The 16,919-nt window shown below is 40.4% G+C and overlaps 1 long non-coding RNA gene and 1 other non-coding gene across 6 annotated transcripts in view; one reads left to right on the forward strand and one right to left on the reverse strand.

Moving 5' to 3' along the window:
- The window catches only part of LOC110569317 (uncharacterized), a 324,713-nt gene that overhangs the window by 65,075 nt on the left and 242,719 nt on the right, over positions 1–16,919 (forward strand). The window lies entirely within an intron of this gene.
- LOC135271507 (U6 spliceosomal RNA) lies at positions 855–962 on the reverse strand. Its single transcript, XR_010339668.1, has one exon. It is a non-coding gene; the product is annotated as a U6 spliceosomal RNA (small nuclear RNA).

Here is a 16,919-nt window from a genome sequence, read left to right on the forward strand (position 1 = left end):
CTTTCTTTTGATTGTTTGCTTGGTATATATTTTTCATCCTTTTAGCTTCAACTTTTTCCATTTTTGTGCTGCTGCATGACAAACCACCCCAAAATTTAGTGGCATAAACCAACAAACATTTTTTTATGCTCATAGGTTTTGTGGGTGAGGAATTTGGACAGAGCTTACTTAGCAGGGACACTTTATATCTGTTCTGCATTGTCTGGAGTCTTGGCTGGAAAGATGTGAATTATTGGGGGCTAGAATCTGGAGACTTCTTTGATAACATGTCTGGTACCTGGACTGGGCTAACTTGGGACTGGACTCAGCTAGGACTGTGGATTTTAGTGCCTACTTGGACTTCCTTATAACATGGCGGCCTTGAGTAGTCAGATTTCTCACACAGTGGCTCAGAGCTCTAAAAGTGACTGTTTCACCAAACAAAGCATAAATTGCATAGACTTTTGTGCTCTTGTCTCAAAAGTCCTGCAGTATTACTTCTGCTGTACTCTATTGGTTGAAGGAATCACATGCCCACACAGATTGGGGAAGGGAGACAGACCCCATCTCTTAATGAGAGGGGTGCCAAAGAATTTGTGGCTGTTTTAAAACTGCCACACAGCTTTTCTTTTTGTATCCTTATATTTGAGGTTCATTTTTATCCAGTCTCACAATCTTTGTCTTTTAACTGGCATCTTTGGACTATTTATATTTAATTACTGACATTATGATTTAAACCCATCATCTTATAATTTACTTTCTATTTTTTTTTGTTAATTTTGTTCCGCTTTTTCTTCTTCTTCGGATTATTCATGTATTTAAAAAATCATTCCACTTCCCTACTCCAAAGCTTGTTAACTGTACATTCTTTTATTATCCTTTGGTGATTACCCTAGAATTTGCATGCCATCTTTGCTCAAGGGGCCATGCTAATCTTCTCTGTATTCTTTCCATTTTGATGTATATGCTGCCAAAGTGAACATAAAGATTAACCTAGAGGTTGCAACATGTACGATTATTTTGTTATAACCAATCTTAAATTACTAGAGTTGGCCTCCATATCCATGGGTTCCATATCTGTGGATTCAACCAACCTTTGATCAAAAACGTTTGGGGAAAAAAAATGGATGGTTACATCTGTATTGAACATGTACAGACTTTTCTCTTGTTATTATTTCCCTAAGCAATACAGTGAAACAACTATTTACATAGCTCTTACAGTGTATTAGGTATAATAAGTCATCTAGAGATGATTTAAAGTATATGGAAGGATGCGTATAGGTTATAGGCAAATACTGTGCCATTTTAGGTAAGGGACTTGAACATCTGTGGATTTTGGTGTCTGCAGGAAGTCCTGGATCAAATCCCCAACAGATAAGAAGGAACAACTGTACATATGTCATATCCTGGACGATGCAAGAACCTCACAACACTTTAACTCTGTTTACCCTTCTCCTGCTTTTTGTGCTGTTGTTAACATATATTTAATTCTCTATAAATTTTGAACTCTGTAAGACATTAGTGTTATTGTTTTATGTAGTAAATATTAATTTAGATTTATCCATACATTTTATCTTTTTGGTGCTATTTATCCCTTCTTTTTTAAAAATATGTATATTTTTTGAGACAAGAGTCTCACTTTGTCACCCCTGGAGTGACACTGGCTGGAGTGCAGTGGCACAATCTTGGTTCACTGCAACTTCCACTTCCTGGATTCAAGTGATTCTTGTGCCTCAGCCTCTACAGTAGCTGGGACTACAGGTATGTGCTGTCACGCCCAGCTACTTTTTGTATTTTTAGTAGAAGTGGGGTTTCACTATGTTGGTTAGGCTGGTCTAGAACTTCTGATCTCAGATGATCTGCCCACCTTGGCCTCCCAAAGTGCTGGGATTGCAGGTGTAAGCCATTGTGCCTGGCCTGTTTATTCCATCTTGCATTACTGATTTCATCTGGGATTATCTTCTGCCTGAAAAAATTCTTCCAGTATTTCTTTGAATGTAGCTATGCCAACAATAAGTTCTCTCAGTTTTTGTTTGCCCTAAAATGTCTTTACTATGCCTTCACTTTTGAAGGATATTTTCACTGAGTATAGCATTTTAAGTTGGTAATTATTTTCTTTCAGTGTTTTAACAATTTTCTTTATCCATTTTTTCTCTTGCTTAGTTGTCAGTTTTAATGTTGCTCTTTTGAAAACAATGTGGGTTTTTTCTTCTGGTTGCTTTTAAAATTTTTCTGTTTTTTTGTTTTCAGCAGTTTTTCTGTGATATAGCTAGGGGTGTGTGTGTGTGTGTGTGTGTGTATGTGTCTGTCTGTCTTGCATGAGGATAAATTCTTTGCACTGTAGTTTGATGTTTTTCATCATTTTGGAAAATTCTCAGCCAGTATTTGTTTAAAAATTGGTTCTATTCCATTCTTCTCTTCATCTGGGTCTCCAAGTCCCAATTACAAATATGTTAGATGTTTTTACCATGCCATTATATCAATTACATTTTTTTTTTTTTTTTTTTTTGAGATCGAGTCTCACTCTGTTGCCCAGGCTGGAGTGTAGTGGCACAATCTCGGCTCATTGCAACGTTCGCTTCCTGGTTCAAGCAATTCTCCTGCCTCATCCTCCGGAGTAACTGGGATTACAGGCACCCACCACCACGCCCAGGTAATTTTTATATTTTTAGTAGAGACAAGGATTTTGCTTGTTGGCCAGGCTGGTCTCAAACTCCTGACCTCAATGGATTCACCCACCTCAGCCTCCCAAAGTGCTGAGATAACAGGTGTGAGCCACCATACCTGGCCAATTAAATTTTTTTTTCAATTTTTCATTCTTTTTTTTTTTTTTTTTTTTTTTTTTGAGACAGAGTTTCGCTCTTGTTACCCAGGCTGGAGTGCAATGGCTCAATCTCGGCTCACCGCAACCTCCGCCTCCTGGGTTCAGGCAATTCTCCTGTCTCAGCCTCCTGAGTAGCTGGGATTACAGGAGTGCGCCACCATGCCCGGCTAATTTTTTGTATTTTTAGTAGAGACGGGGTTTCACCATATTGACCAGGGTGGTCTCGATCTCTTGACCTCGTGATCCACCCGCCTCGGCCTCCCAAAGTGCTGGGATTACAGGTGTGAGCCAATGTGCCCGGCTCCATTTTTCATTCTTTTGTCTCTGGTTTTTACTATCTTGTCTTGGCTATGTCTAATCTGCTTTTGAACCCATCTATTCAATTCTTAATTTCAGTAATTTTATTGTCTTAATTCTAAGATTTTCATTTGACTTTTTTTTGTTTGTTTGATTGAGATGGAGTCTTGCCCTGTTGCCTAAGCTGGAGTGCAATAGCATGATCTGGGCTCACTGAAACTCTGCCTCCCAGGTTTAAGCGATTCTCCTGCCTCAGCCTCTTGAAAAGCTAGGATTACAGGTGCCCGCCACAATGCCTGGCTAATTTTTTGTATCTTTAGTAGAGACGGGGTTTCACCGTGTTGACCAGGCAGGTCTCGAACTCCTGACCTTGTGATTTTTCTGGCTTAACTTGACTTTTTTTTTTTTTTTTTTAAGCAGACTCCAGTTCTTTGGTAAAATTTCCTTTCTTTTATTTCTTTAAACATATTAATAATAGTTATTTCAAACTCTCTGTTTAATAACTCCAATATCTGAATCACTGTTTTCCATTTTTTGTTTTCCCCTCTTGGTTTTTAGTCATTTGATCCTGTTTCTTGGCATGCCCAGTAATTTTCCACTGAGATCTAGACATCATGTATAAAAAATAGTATTCTGTAGCTATCTTCCTTCAAAGGTTATTACATTTTCTTATGTCAGGGAAATAAGGTACTCTCAGTTTCATGCTGATGCAATTGAGGATAGGTCTAGGAGCTTTGTTAGGGTTGGTCTATTTCTAACTGTGCCTAGGGCATATTCCAAGATTCCTAAGGATAGTCTGCCTTACTTCTAGAGCTTAACTCACTTTTAGGGGCATAGCTTTTTAGCGATCTCAACTAAAATCCTGGAGTATTTATCAGGTTCCTTCACCACTGATGGGCCTTGAACTCCAACCTCTGACTCCCTAATTTAGTGAGATTTCTGCAAGCCTCTCTGATGCTCTGCCTTCAGCCTTTATTGCTCCACATCATGAAATGGCAAGTGACATAAAGGAAAAATCAGAGTCAAATGAATGGCTTACCTCACTTCCTTTATCTATGTGCTGTTGGCTGCACCCGTCCTGCCAAATTCGGTTGCTCTCTGATGCTTTTGCACCATTGTTTTATGTAACTAATCTAAGCATTACAGTTGTTATCAGTGGAATGATATTTTAATATTCCCACACTTAAAAAATAGTGTATTACATGTACATGTCTGTATAAACAATTTCTTGCTTTGGATATTTATAAAAAATGATTGCTACAAACTATGGAAAAAATATTTAAAAATATGATATTATATTGTTTATTAGTTTTGTATTACTGCATAACAAATTATCACCAAACCTGGTGACCTCAGAAGATAAATATTGATCTTACAACTTTTCATGGATCATGAACTTGGAAGTGGCTTAGCTATGGATCATGAACTTAGAAGTGGTTCTGGCTTGGGATTTTTCTTTTTTTTTAATGTTTTTTTATTTTTCTTTTAAAATATATTTTATTGCACTTTAGGTTCTGGGGTATATGTAAAGAACATGCAGGATTATTGCATAGGTACATACATGGCAATATGGTTTGCTGCCTCCATCCCTCCATCATCTATATCTGGCATTTCTCCCCATGTTATTCCTCCCCAACTCCCTACCCCTGCTGTCCCTCCCCTAGTCTCCACCAACAAATCCCAGTGTGTGATGCTCCCCTCCCTGTGTCCACGTGTTTTCATTGTTCAACATCTGCCTATGAGTGAGAACATGCGGTGTTGGATTTTCTGTTCTTGTGTCAGTTTGCTGAGAATGATGGTTTTCAGATTCATCCATGTCCCTACAAAGGACATGAACTCATCATTTTTTTATGTCTGCATAGTATTCCATGGTGTATATGTGCCACATTTTCCTTGTCCAGTCTATCATCAATGGGCATTTGGGTTGGTTCCAGGTCTTTGCTATTGTAAACAGTGCCGCAATGAACATACATGTGCATATGTCTTTATAATAGAACGATTTATAATCCTTTGGATATATATCCAGTAATGGGATTGCTGGGTCAAATGGAATTTCCATTTCTAGGTCCTTGAGGAATCGCCACACTGTCTTCCACAATGGTTGAACTATTTACACTTTTACAGTGTAAAAGTGTTCCTATTTCTTCACATCCTCTCCAGCATCTGTTGTCTCCAGATTTTTTTAATGATCGCCATTCTAACTGGTATGAGATGGTATCTCAATGTGGTTTTGATTTGCATTTCTCTAATGACCAGTGATTATGACCATTTTTTCATGTTTGCTCGCCTCATATATGTCTTCTTTCAAAAAGTGTCTGTTGATATCCTTCGCCCACTTTTGAATGGGTTTTTTTTTTTTTTGTAAATCTGTTTTAGTTCTTTGTAGATTCTGGATATTAGCCCTTTGTCAGATGGGTAGATTGCAAAAATTTTTTCCCATTCTGTTGGTTGCCAGTTCACTCTAATGATTATATCTTTTGCTGTGCAGAAGCTCTGGAGTTTAATTAGATCCCATTTGTCTATTTTGGCTTTTGTTGCCAATGCTTTTGGTGTTTTGGTCATGAAGTCCTTGCCTATGCCTATGTCCTGAATGGTTTTGCCTAGGTTTTCTTCTAGGGTTTTTATGGTGTTAGGTCTTATGTTTAAGTCTTTAATCCATCTGGAGTTAATTTTAGTGTAAGGTGTCAGGAAGGGGTCCAGTGTCTGCTTTCTGAACACAGCTAGCCAGTTTTCCCAACACCATTTATTAAACAGGGAATCCTTTCCCCATTGCTTGTTTTTGTCAGGTTTGTCAAAGATCGGATGGTTGTAGATGTGTGGCATTGCGTCTGAGGCCTCTGTTCTGTTTCATTGGTCTATATTTCTGTTTTGGTACCAGTACCATGCTGTTTTGATTACTGCAGCCTTGTAGTATAGTTTGAAGTCAGGTAGTGTGATGCCTCCAGCTTTGTTCTTTTTGCTTAGAATTGACTTGGCTATGTGGGCTCTCTTTTGATTCCATATGAAGTTTAAGGTGGTTTTTTCCAGTTCTGTGAAGAGGGTCATAGGTAGCTTGTTGGGGATAGCATTGACTCTATAAATAACTTTGGGCAGTATGACCATTTTCACAGTATTGATTCTTCCTAACTATGAACATGGAATGTTTTTCCATTTGTTTGTGTCCTCTCTTATTTCCTTGAGCAGTGATTTGTAGTTCTCCTTGAAGAGGTCCTTTACATCCTTTGTTAGTTGTATTTCTAGGTATTTTATTCTTGTTGTAGCAATTGTGAATGGCAGTTCGTTCTTGATTTGGCTCTCTTTAAGTCTGTTATTGGTGTATAGGAATGCTTGTGATTTCTGCACATTGATTTTGTATGCTGAGAATTTGCTGAAGTTGCTTATCAGTTTCAGGAGCTTTTGGGCTGAGACGATGGGGTCTTCTAAATATATAATCATGCCATCTGCAAATAGAGACAATTTGACTTGCACCTTTCCTAATTGAATACCCTTTATTTCTTTTTCTTACCTGATTTCTCTAGCTAGAACTTCCAGTACTATATTGAATAGGAGTGGTGAGAGAGGGCATCCTTGTCTAGTGCCGGATTTCAAAGGGAATGCTTCCAGTTTTTGCCCATTCAGTATGATATTGGCTGTGGGTTTGTCATAAATAGCTTTTATTATTTTGAGATACGTTCCGTCGATACCTAGTTTACTGAGAGTTTTTAGCATAAAGGACTGTTAGATTTGTCAAAGGCCTTCTCTGCATCTGTTGAGATAATCATATGGTTTTTGTCTTTGGTTCTGTTTATGTGATGGATTACATTTATAGACTTGCGTATGTTAAACCAGCCTTGCATCCCCAGGATGAAGCCTACTTGATCGTGATGGATAAGCTTTTTGATGTACTGTTGCAAAGAGTTTGCCAGTATTTTATTGAAGATTTTTGCATCTATGTTCATCATGGATATTGGCCTGAAGTTTTCTTTTCTTGTTAAGTCTCTGCTGGGTTTTGGTATCAGGATGATGTTGGTCTCATAAAATGATTTGGGAAAGAGTCCCTCGTTTTGGATTGTTTGGAGTAGTTTCAGAAGGAATGGTACCAGCTCCTCTTTGTATGTCTGGTAGAATTTGGCTGTGAAGCCATCTGGATCTGGGCTTTTTTTGGTTGGTAGGCTATTAATTGCTGCCTCCACTTCGGCCCTTGTTATTCGTCTATTCAGCGTTTTGACTTCTTCCTGGTTTAGGCTTGGGAGGGTGTAAGTGTCCAGGAATTTATCAATTTCTGCCAGGTTTATTGGTTTATGTGCACAGAGTTGTTTGTAGTAATCTCTGATGATAGTTTGTATTTCTGTGTTATCTGTGGTGATATCCCCTTTATTGTTTTTTACTGCATCTATTTGATTCTTCTCTCTTTCTTTTTTTTTTTTGTTAATTTGGCTAGTGATCTGTCTATTTTGTTGATCTTTTCAAAAAACCAACTCCTGGATTTATTACTTTTTTGAAGGTTTTTTGTTGTGTGTCTCTATCTCCTTCAGTTATGCTCTGATCTTAGTTATTTCTTGTCTTCTGCTAGCTTTTGAGTTTTTTTGATCTTGCTCCTCTAGCTCTTTCAATTTTGATGATAGGATGTCAATTTTAAATCTTTCCTTGCTTCTCGTTTGGGCATTTATGGCTATAAATTTCCCTCTAGACATTGCTTTAAATGTGTCCCAGAGATTCTGGTATGTTGTGTCTTCGTTCTCATTGGTTTCGAAGAACATCTTTATTTCTGCCTTCATTTCATTGTTTATTCAGTCAACATTCAAGAGCCAGTTGTTCAGTTCCCATGAAGTTGTGCAGTTCTGAGTTAGTTTCTTAATCCTGAGTTCTAATTTGATTGCACTGTGGTCTGAGAGACTGTTTGTTATGATTTCCATTCTTTTGCTTTTGCTGAGGAGTGATTTACTTCCAATTATGTGGTCAATTTTAGAGTAGGTGTGATGTGCTAAGAAGAATGTATATTCTGTGGATTTGGGGTGGAGAATTCTGTAAATGTCTATTGGGTTTGCTTGGTCTGGATCTGAGTTCAAGTCCTGGATATCCTTGTTAATTTTCTGTCTCGTTGATCTGTCTAATATTGTCAGTGGAGTGTTAAAGTCTCCCACTATTACTGTGTGGGAGTCTAAGTCTCTTTGTAGGTCATTAGGAACTTGCTTTATGTATCTGGGTGCTCCTGTATTGGGTGCGTATATATTTAGGATCGTTAGCTCTTCTTGTTGCATTGATCCTTTTACCATTATGTAATGCCCTTCTTTGTCTCTTTTGATCTTTGTTGGTTTAAAGTCTATTTTATCAGAGACTAGGATTGCAACTTCTGCCTTTTTTTTGCTCTCCATTTGCTTGGTAGATCTTCCTCCATCACTTTATTTTGAGCCTATGTGTATCCTTGCATGTGAGATGGGTTTCCTGGATACAGCACACCAATGGGTTTTGACTTTTTATCCAATTTGTCAGTCTGTTTCTTTTGATTGGGTCATTTAGCCCACTTACATTTTTTTTTTTTTTTTGAGACAGAGTTTCGCTCTTGTTACCCAGGCTGGAGTTCAATGGCGTGATCTCGGCTCACCGCAACCTCCACCTCCTGGGTTCAAGCAATTCTCCTGCCTCAGCCTCCCGAGTAGCTGGGACTACAGGCGTGCGCCACCATGCCCAGCTAATTTTTGTGTTTTTAGTAGAGACAGGGTTTCACCTTGTTGACCAGGATGGTCTCAATCTCTTGACCTCATGATCCACCCGCCTTGGCCTCCCAAAGTGCTGGGATTACAGGCGTGAGCCACCGCACCCGGCTCCCATTTACATTTAAGGTTAATATTGTTATGTGTGAATTTGATCCTGCCATTTTGATGCTAGCTGGTTGTTTTGCCCGTTAGTTGATGCAGTTTCTTCATTGTGTCAATGCTCTTTACCACTTGGTATGTTTTTCGAGTGGCTGGTACTGGTTGTTTCTTTCTATATTTAGTGCTTCCTTCAGGAGCTCTTGTAGGGCAGTCCTGGTGGTGATGAAATCTCTGAGCAATTGCTTGTTTGTAAAGGATTTTATTTTTCCTTTGCTTATTAAGCTTAGTTTGGCTGTATATGAAATTCTAGGTTGAAAGTTCTTTAAGGATGTTTAATATTGGCCCCTGCTCTCTTCTGTCATGTAGGGTTTCTGCAGAGAGATCCACTGTGAGTCTGATGGGCTTCCCTTTGTGGGTAACCCAACTTTTCTCTCTGGCTGCCCTTAGCATTTTCTCTTTCATTTCAACCCTGGTGAATCTGATGACTATGTGCCTTCGGGTTGCTCTTCTTGAGGAATATCTTTGTGGCGTTCTCTGTGTTTCCTGCACTTGAATATTGGCCTGCCTTGCTAGGTTGGGGAAGTTCTCTTGGATAATATCATGAAGAGTGTTTTCCAGTTTGGATTCATTCTCTCTATCACATTCAGGTACACCTATCAAATGTAGATTAGGTCTTTTCACATAATCCCATATTTCTTGGAGACTTTGTTCATTTCTTTTTACTCTTTTTTCTCTAATTTTGCCTTCTTGTTTTATTTCATTGAGTCGATCTTCAATCTCTAGTATCCTTTCTTCTGCTTGGTCGATTCAGCTATTGAAACTTGTGTATGCTTCGCGAAGTTCCCATGTTGTGTTTTTCAGCTCCATCAATTCATTTATATTCTCCTCTAAGCTGTTTATTCTCATTAGCATTTCATCAAACCTTTTTTCAAGGTTCTTAGTTTCTTTGCATTGGGTTAGAACATGTTCTTTTAGCTCAGAGAAGTTTGTTATTACCCACTTTCTGAAGGCTGTTTCTGTCAATTCATCAGACTCATTCTCCACCCAGCCTTGTTCCCTTGCTGGTGAGGAGTTGCAATCCCTTGGAGGAGGAGAGGCATTCTGGTTTTGGGTGTTTTCATTCTTACACTGGCTTCTTCCCATCTTTGTGGATTTATCTATCTGTGGTCTTTGTAGTTGGTGACTTTTGGATGGGGTCTCTGAGTGGATGTCCTTTTTGCTGATGATGAAGTTATTTCTTTCTGTTTTTTAGTTTTTCTTCTAACAGTCAGGTCCCTCTGCTGTAAGACTACTGGAGGTCCACTCCAGACCCCGTTTGCTCTGGATCCCCAGTGTCACTGGGGATCACCTGCAATGGCTGCAGAACAGTAAGGGTTGCTGCCAGTTTCTTCTTCTGTTATCTTTGTCCCAGAAGGATATCCGCCAGATGTCAGCCTGAGCTCTCCTTTATGTGGTGTCTCTGGATATATGGGGACTGGGGAGCTGCTTGAGGAGACAGTCTGTCCCTTATAGGAGCTCAAGTGCTGAGCTGTGAGCTCTGTTGTTCCATTCAGAGCTGCTGGGCAGGTATGTTTAAGTCTGCTGCAGTGGAACTCATACTGGCTTGGATTTTTCATGGGGTTGAGGTCAGATGTTGGTAGGGGATACAGTGATCTGAAGGCTTGACTAGCGATGGGGAATCTTCTTCTAAAGTGGCACACTCGTGGCTGGCATGTTGTTGCTAGATATTGGCAGGAAGACCAAGTTCTTCTCCACGTGGGCCTCTCCACAGGCTGCTTAAAGGTCTTGATGACTAGTGATTGGCTTTCTTTTTCTTTTTCTTTTGAGAGGGTGTCTCAGTGTGTCACCCAGGCTGGAGTGTAGTGGTACCATCTCAGCTCACTGAAACCTCTGCCTTATGGGTTCAAGTGATTCTCCTGCCTCAGTCTACTGAGTAGCTGGGATAACAGATACCTGTCACCACATCTGGCTAATTTTTGTATTTTAGTAGTGACAGGGTTTCATCATTTTGGCTGGGCTGGTCTCGAACTCCTGAGCTCAAGTGATCTGCCTGCCTCGCCCTTCCAAAGTGCTGGGATTACAGATGTGCATGAGCTACCACACCTGACTATGATTGGCTTTTCTAGAACAAATGATATAAGAGAGTAAGGCAGAAGTGGCTATATCTTTTTTGATTTAGTTATGGAAATCACATACCATCACTTTTTCCATGTTCATTAGAAATGAGTCACTGGGGCCTGGCATGGTGGCTCATGCCTCTAATACTAGCACTTTGGGAGGCCAAGGCGGGCAGGTCACCTGAGGCCAGGAGTTCAAGACCAGCCTGGCCAACATGGTGAAACCCTGTCTCTACTAAAAATACAAAAATTAGCCAGGCATGGTGGCATGTGCCTGTAGTTCCAGCTATTTGGTAGGCTGAGGCAGGAGAATCACTTGAACCTGGCAGGTAGAGATTGTAGTGAGAGGAGATTGCCTCACTACACTTCAGCCTGGGTAGCAGAGTGAGACCCTGCCTCAGGAAAAAAAAAAGTCACTAGGCGAGGTTTGGTGGCTCACACCTATAGTTCTGATGCTCTGGGAGTCTGAGGTTGGAGGCTTGCTTGAGTCAAACAGTTTGAGACCAGACTGGCCAACATAATGAGAGTTTGTCTCTACAAAAAATTAAAAAAAAAAAAAAAAGGAAAAAAAGAAATGAGTCACTAAATCTGGCCCACATTCAAGAAAAGGGAAATTAGCCTCCATCTTTGGAAAGATAGAGTGTCAAAAAATTTGCAAACACCTTTAAGATTCACCATATATTGTATGTAAATTTCTGGGATTTGGTTTTTCAAACAACATTATGTTTCTAAGTTTCCTCCATGTTGTTTAAAGTAGTTATAATTCATCTATTTTTACAACTTTATAATATTTCACATTGTGAATGGATCACAACTTACTTCTCCCATTGTCTTGTTGGTGATCATATGGTTTGTAGAATCATCATAAAGAAAATAATTCATCTTAAGCTTCTTGAAATCATTTCAAATAATTAAATTGTAGTTAATTTGAGCCTAAAAAGCAAACCAGTACAATGAGTTTGGATGGCGCTGGTAATGGACATTTCAATGGTGTAGGTACTAGAATGTGCTATGAATACTCTTTCCCCGTTATGGCCTTATTCTGTATCCCCCAAGAAGACCATTAACATTTCAGAACTATTTGTTTGCAGTTGTTTTGGCTGTGAAGGTAAGTAGCTGATCTCGCAATGGGTACAGAAAAATCAGGAACTGGACTGGACCAGCTCATTCTCTCTAGAGTGAAATGGGGGCAGCAAGATAAGATCAGGTTTAGTTAGTCTTTCCCTGCAAGCCATGGATAAGATTAGACTCAAAACACAGAAAGCTGGTGCCTGTGTGTGTTTATAGTTTCCTAGGAAACAATTCCAGTTCTAAAGCCCATGTGTATCATCTGAAGTTCTTGAGACAATCACTCAGAGTGGCTGAGTGCCACTCGCTGTTTCACTAGAACATGAGCATCGGCCCAGGAAGCAGTGTGGGGAAGTGGGAAGAACACAAACTGCATTCAGGCTGACCTGGGTTTGAATCCTGGCCTTGACACTTACTAGGTTTTTACAATGGGCAACTTATTTAACTTCTTTCATCTCCAGTTTTCTCATCTGCAAAATGGGCATGTGCGGTTTGAATGTTTGTCACCTCCAAAACTCACATTGAAATTTAATCCCCGATGAGGGAGTATTAAGAAGTGGTGCCTTTAAGAGGTGATTGAGTCATGAAGGCTTTACCTTCATGAATGGAGGAGTCCATTCATGAGTCAATGAATTAATGCGTTACCATGAAAGTGGGACTGGTGGCTTTATAAGAAGAGAGACCTGAGCTAGCATGCTCAGCCTCCTTGGGACTCTGCAGAGAATTCCCACCAGCGAGAAGACCCTTACCAGATGCACCCCCTTGACCTTGGACTTCTCATCCTCCATGACTTTAAGAAATTCCCTTTCTTTATAAATTATTCTGTTTTTGGTATTCTGTTACAAACAATATAAAACTGACTAAGACAGCATGCTCTTACCTTCCTTACTGGATTCTTGTGAGGATTATATGCCAGATTGTATTGAAGATGCCTAGGATGATGCCTGGCAATATTAGATGTTCAATAAAAGACAGCTTTGTGTCACTATCATCATCATGACTGACACTATCATCATATAGGAAAACTCTGGAGATAAGTAAGACTCTAGGCTTCTCAGGGGGTCCTGAAATCTTTGTTATTCTGCTATTCAGGTTTGTGTCCCTGTGCAAGTCACTAAGTTATTCCTGTTTCCCAAGGCTTGGTCATTGCATTAGGGCTTTTTTCTTGAAGAGGGAAGGGGAAGCGTTCTACCTAATTAGAAATACAGTAGTCAGATTTAGGGCTAGGCCTGCTGTAACCTATAGGCAAATGCTTATGGACTGACAATCAATTTGAAAAGGAAGATAGGCTGTATAGCAGTCTGCACCAGGGAGACCCACACATAGCAAAAGATTCTCATCAGTGCCACAGGGCTTTAAGCTGTCACTGAATTCAGCTGATTTTTAAATGCATTAATAGATGATGTACCCATGGGATAAGAAGAAGACAGCCAGTTTAGGGAAACTATCAGGTCCAAGGGAGATGAATTAATGGTGGGCCATCAGCTTCGTTTTGTGCTTTAGTTCAAGCTAGAGGTTCTGATCAATCAGCTTCTACATGACTCTTGTTCATTTGTTGGTTGATTTATTTATGAAACATTTATGAAACATCTCCATGTGCCTAGTACACTGTATTAGGTGCTGTGGGGGATACAGAAAGATTATCTGTCTGTCTGTCTATCCATCCATCCATGTATCTATCTATCCATACTCTATTTACTATTTATTCATCCACCCATCCATCCACCCATCATCTATCTATCCATGCACTATCTATCTACACAAACACACCACTCCAAGGAGCATTGAGTTCAATAAGTTCCTTTATATGGCTTACATATGTGAAAGCAACTATAAAACAAGAAATAAAGTTGGTGAGGTCATAAGGTCATCAGAGATATGCCAGTTAAATTTTATGAGACTTTAGGAGAGAGAGAAAGTATTACCTGTAGGTAGATTGCATGAAGCCTCCTGGCTGGTCTTGTTGCTTCCAATCCCACTCCTCTCCATTTAATTCTACATGTCATTTCTGCTCTAATGACTCCAAAACACCAATTTCAGCATGTCCTACTTTTTTTCAAAACTCCGAATTTTTTGTTTCCAATTGTGCTGATTTCAAAGTCTCTTTCAGATTGTTCTATTATCTCTACTTCTTTAGATATGATTTCTTCTTTTTTTGGAGATGGGGGTGGGAGTGATGGTAGTAGTGGGGTTTGTAAATCACCTGCCCTGGTTTTGGACTTCCTCATATATTTTGTGATTTTGGTACGAGTGCACCTTCCCCTGGGGATGTTGTCTGTGGAAATTGTTTTGTCTTGGGTTGTGGAGGCCTGCCTATGGAGCGACTGTGCTTGACTCAGCCTGGGGCCTATGGGTAACCATACTGAGGGTTACCTTGAATTAGGATTTTTACCTTGAGAGGCAAAGGACTTCTACATATGGCCTTTGAGCTGTACCCTGAGGTGATGAACAAGGACATTCTAGTTCCTGTTTATGGATAGCCTAAGCTCTGCTAGTTTCTGGTTTCACTTAGTGAACCTAGCTCATGTTGTAAAGCCATGGGGCCTGTGACCTTGACTTGGCATGAAAACCTCAGGCCTTGTGACTTCTGTTTTATTGATGCCCTGGGGGTTATGTGCAGATAACTCCTTAAATCTGGGTCTCTAGTCCTAACTTGACCCCTGGCAAATCCCAGAGCTGTAGGTGCCTAGATTCAACTGCCTGTTTGTCATCTGCATTTGGCTATCTTATGGCCATCTCAGATTTAACATGGTCAAAACAGGACTACTGATTTGTTACTATGTACGTTAAACACACCACCATGCCATAGATATGTATGTATAAACACTTATAAGTGCCTGTTATATACAAATCAGTTTCATGGCTGCTATCTCGTGTATGCTTTATCTGTGTCTACATTACAGCTGTATGGATCTTTGTACCACACAGTGTGTATGTGTATGTAAAGCATAGCTACCCTGATTAATGCAGATATGCTTTGCCTAAGATATTCCAACAATCTCAAGATTTACAAGAAAGTGCTTTTTAGATAACAGTAGTCCTGACACTAAGTGCCTCCCTCTTTATTACTGCATTCAGTTACCCCTTCCTTTTTTGTAAGCTCTGGTCCTGCTCACTTCAGACAGGAGAGGAAGCAACTTTCACAGCTTTGCCCCAAATCCAGAGTTTTGAAAAGTGCAGTCCCACCAATGACATACATCAAGATCACCCAGTGTACTTGTTAACAAGAGTGTTCCTCAGACTCTCCGAAGCTAAACATTCTGGGGATAGAGCCCAGACCTGTCTATTTTTAAGAAGTTCTTCAGGCTATTCCTAAGTGCACTGTGGTTTGGGAACCACTGTCTGAATCCTTTTTCTCCTTTGGCAGCGAATCCTCTTCCTTCATGTAAAATATTTATGGAAGAAAACATTCTGGGAAGCCCAGGAAAGAGGGAGATGACTCATAGCCACCCCTTCCCATCCAACATTGCCTGGAGAGTCAGGGGGACCTGGTTGGGCCACACTGGGTGCCTGTGTACATCTTGCTGAGCTGTTGCATTGGCCATACTTGAACTTTCCAGAACAACAATTGCTACTTTAAAACACTTCTCGTGATTTTTGTCTTGTTGGTCTAGCACATACAATTCGGAAGAGGATGATGAAGCTTAGATATCATTACAGGTTGGCCAACTGTCCTGGTTTGCTTGGGACCGAAAGGTTTTCTGGGATGCAACAGTGCCAAGACCAGGAAAGTTTTGAGTCAACCAAGATGAGTTGGTCACCCTAGCAAACATGTCTTGCAAGCCAGTTTATGAATTGAAACTAAATACATTAGGAAATAATAGTTTTGAAATCTACATGAGTTATAAAATAAGAAGGAAGACTAGTTTGGGATTAAGTATATTTTGGGATAGCTCAGATTTGTATTTTGGAAACAGTTCATGATGCTGAAGGGTGGGAGGTTTCTCACATTGTTTAATAAAGGTCTTGTATCCACTGTGTTGCATGGGCAGTCACTGTTTTCAAGTTGAGTTGTGTTTGACAACAATGGTGGAAGATGAAGGATGCTTATTTCACAGCTCCGAGAGGCGGCTACCTCCTCTCCTCCCCTTCCCTCCCCTGCTCCCACCCCTCCCCCCGCCTCTCTCTCTTCCCTCCTTCCCTCCCCTCCCCTTCCCTCCCTTTCCCTTCTCCTCCTCCCTCCATCCCTCCCTCCCTCTCCCTCTCTCTCTTTCTTTCTTCTTTTTTTTTGAGATGTATTCTCACTCTGTAGCCCAGGCTGGAGTGCAGTGGCATGATCTCGGCTCACTGCAACCTCCTCCTTCTGGTGTCAAGCGATCACCATACCTCAGCCTCCCAAGTAGTTGGGACTACAGGTGCGTACCACCATGCCTGGCTAATTTTTATTTTTATTTTGGTAGATGTGGGGTTCCACTGTGTTGCCCATGGTGGTCTTGAACTCCTGAGGTCGGGCAATTCACCTGCCTCGGCCTCCCAAAGTGCTGGCATTATAGGCATGAACCACCACACCTGGCTGAGGCTGACCTTTCTGACCTAACAATGGGTTGTTTGGGACCTTGTTGCATGTTTCCAAGTTGTTTTAAGAGCACATAAAGTTGCAGGGTGGAATACATGGTAGATGGCACTCATACTCTCTGCTCAGCAGTCTGTGGTCAGATTTGGTGGCTGGGGTTTTTTTCTGTTGTCCCTTTCAGCATCTTTTGCAACAAAGTTGACGTATCCATTCAGCAGGCAGGGCAGTGTCTAGTGCCAATACTTTTAAGGATCCGGGGAAATGTTTTAGTTTCTTTCAAATGATGAGAAAAAAAATCTTTTAGGTTGAAGAGAATGTTTTTGTAC

The sequence above is a fragment of the Aotus nancymaae genome, unplaced genomic scaffold (assembly GCF_030222135.1).
Source record: "Aotus nancymaae isolate 86718 unplaced genomic scaffold, 86718_ANA_hifiasm-v0.15.2.pri h1tg000079l, whole genome shotgun sequence".
Taxonomy (NCBI): domain Eukaryota; kingdom Metazoa; phylum Chordata; class Mammalia; order Primates; family Aotidae; genus Aotus; species Aotus nancymaae.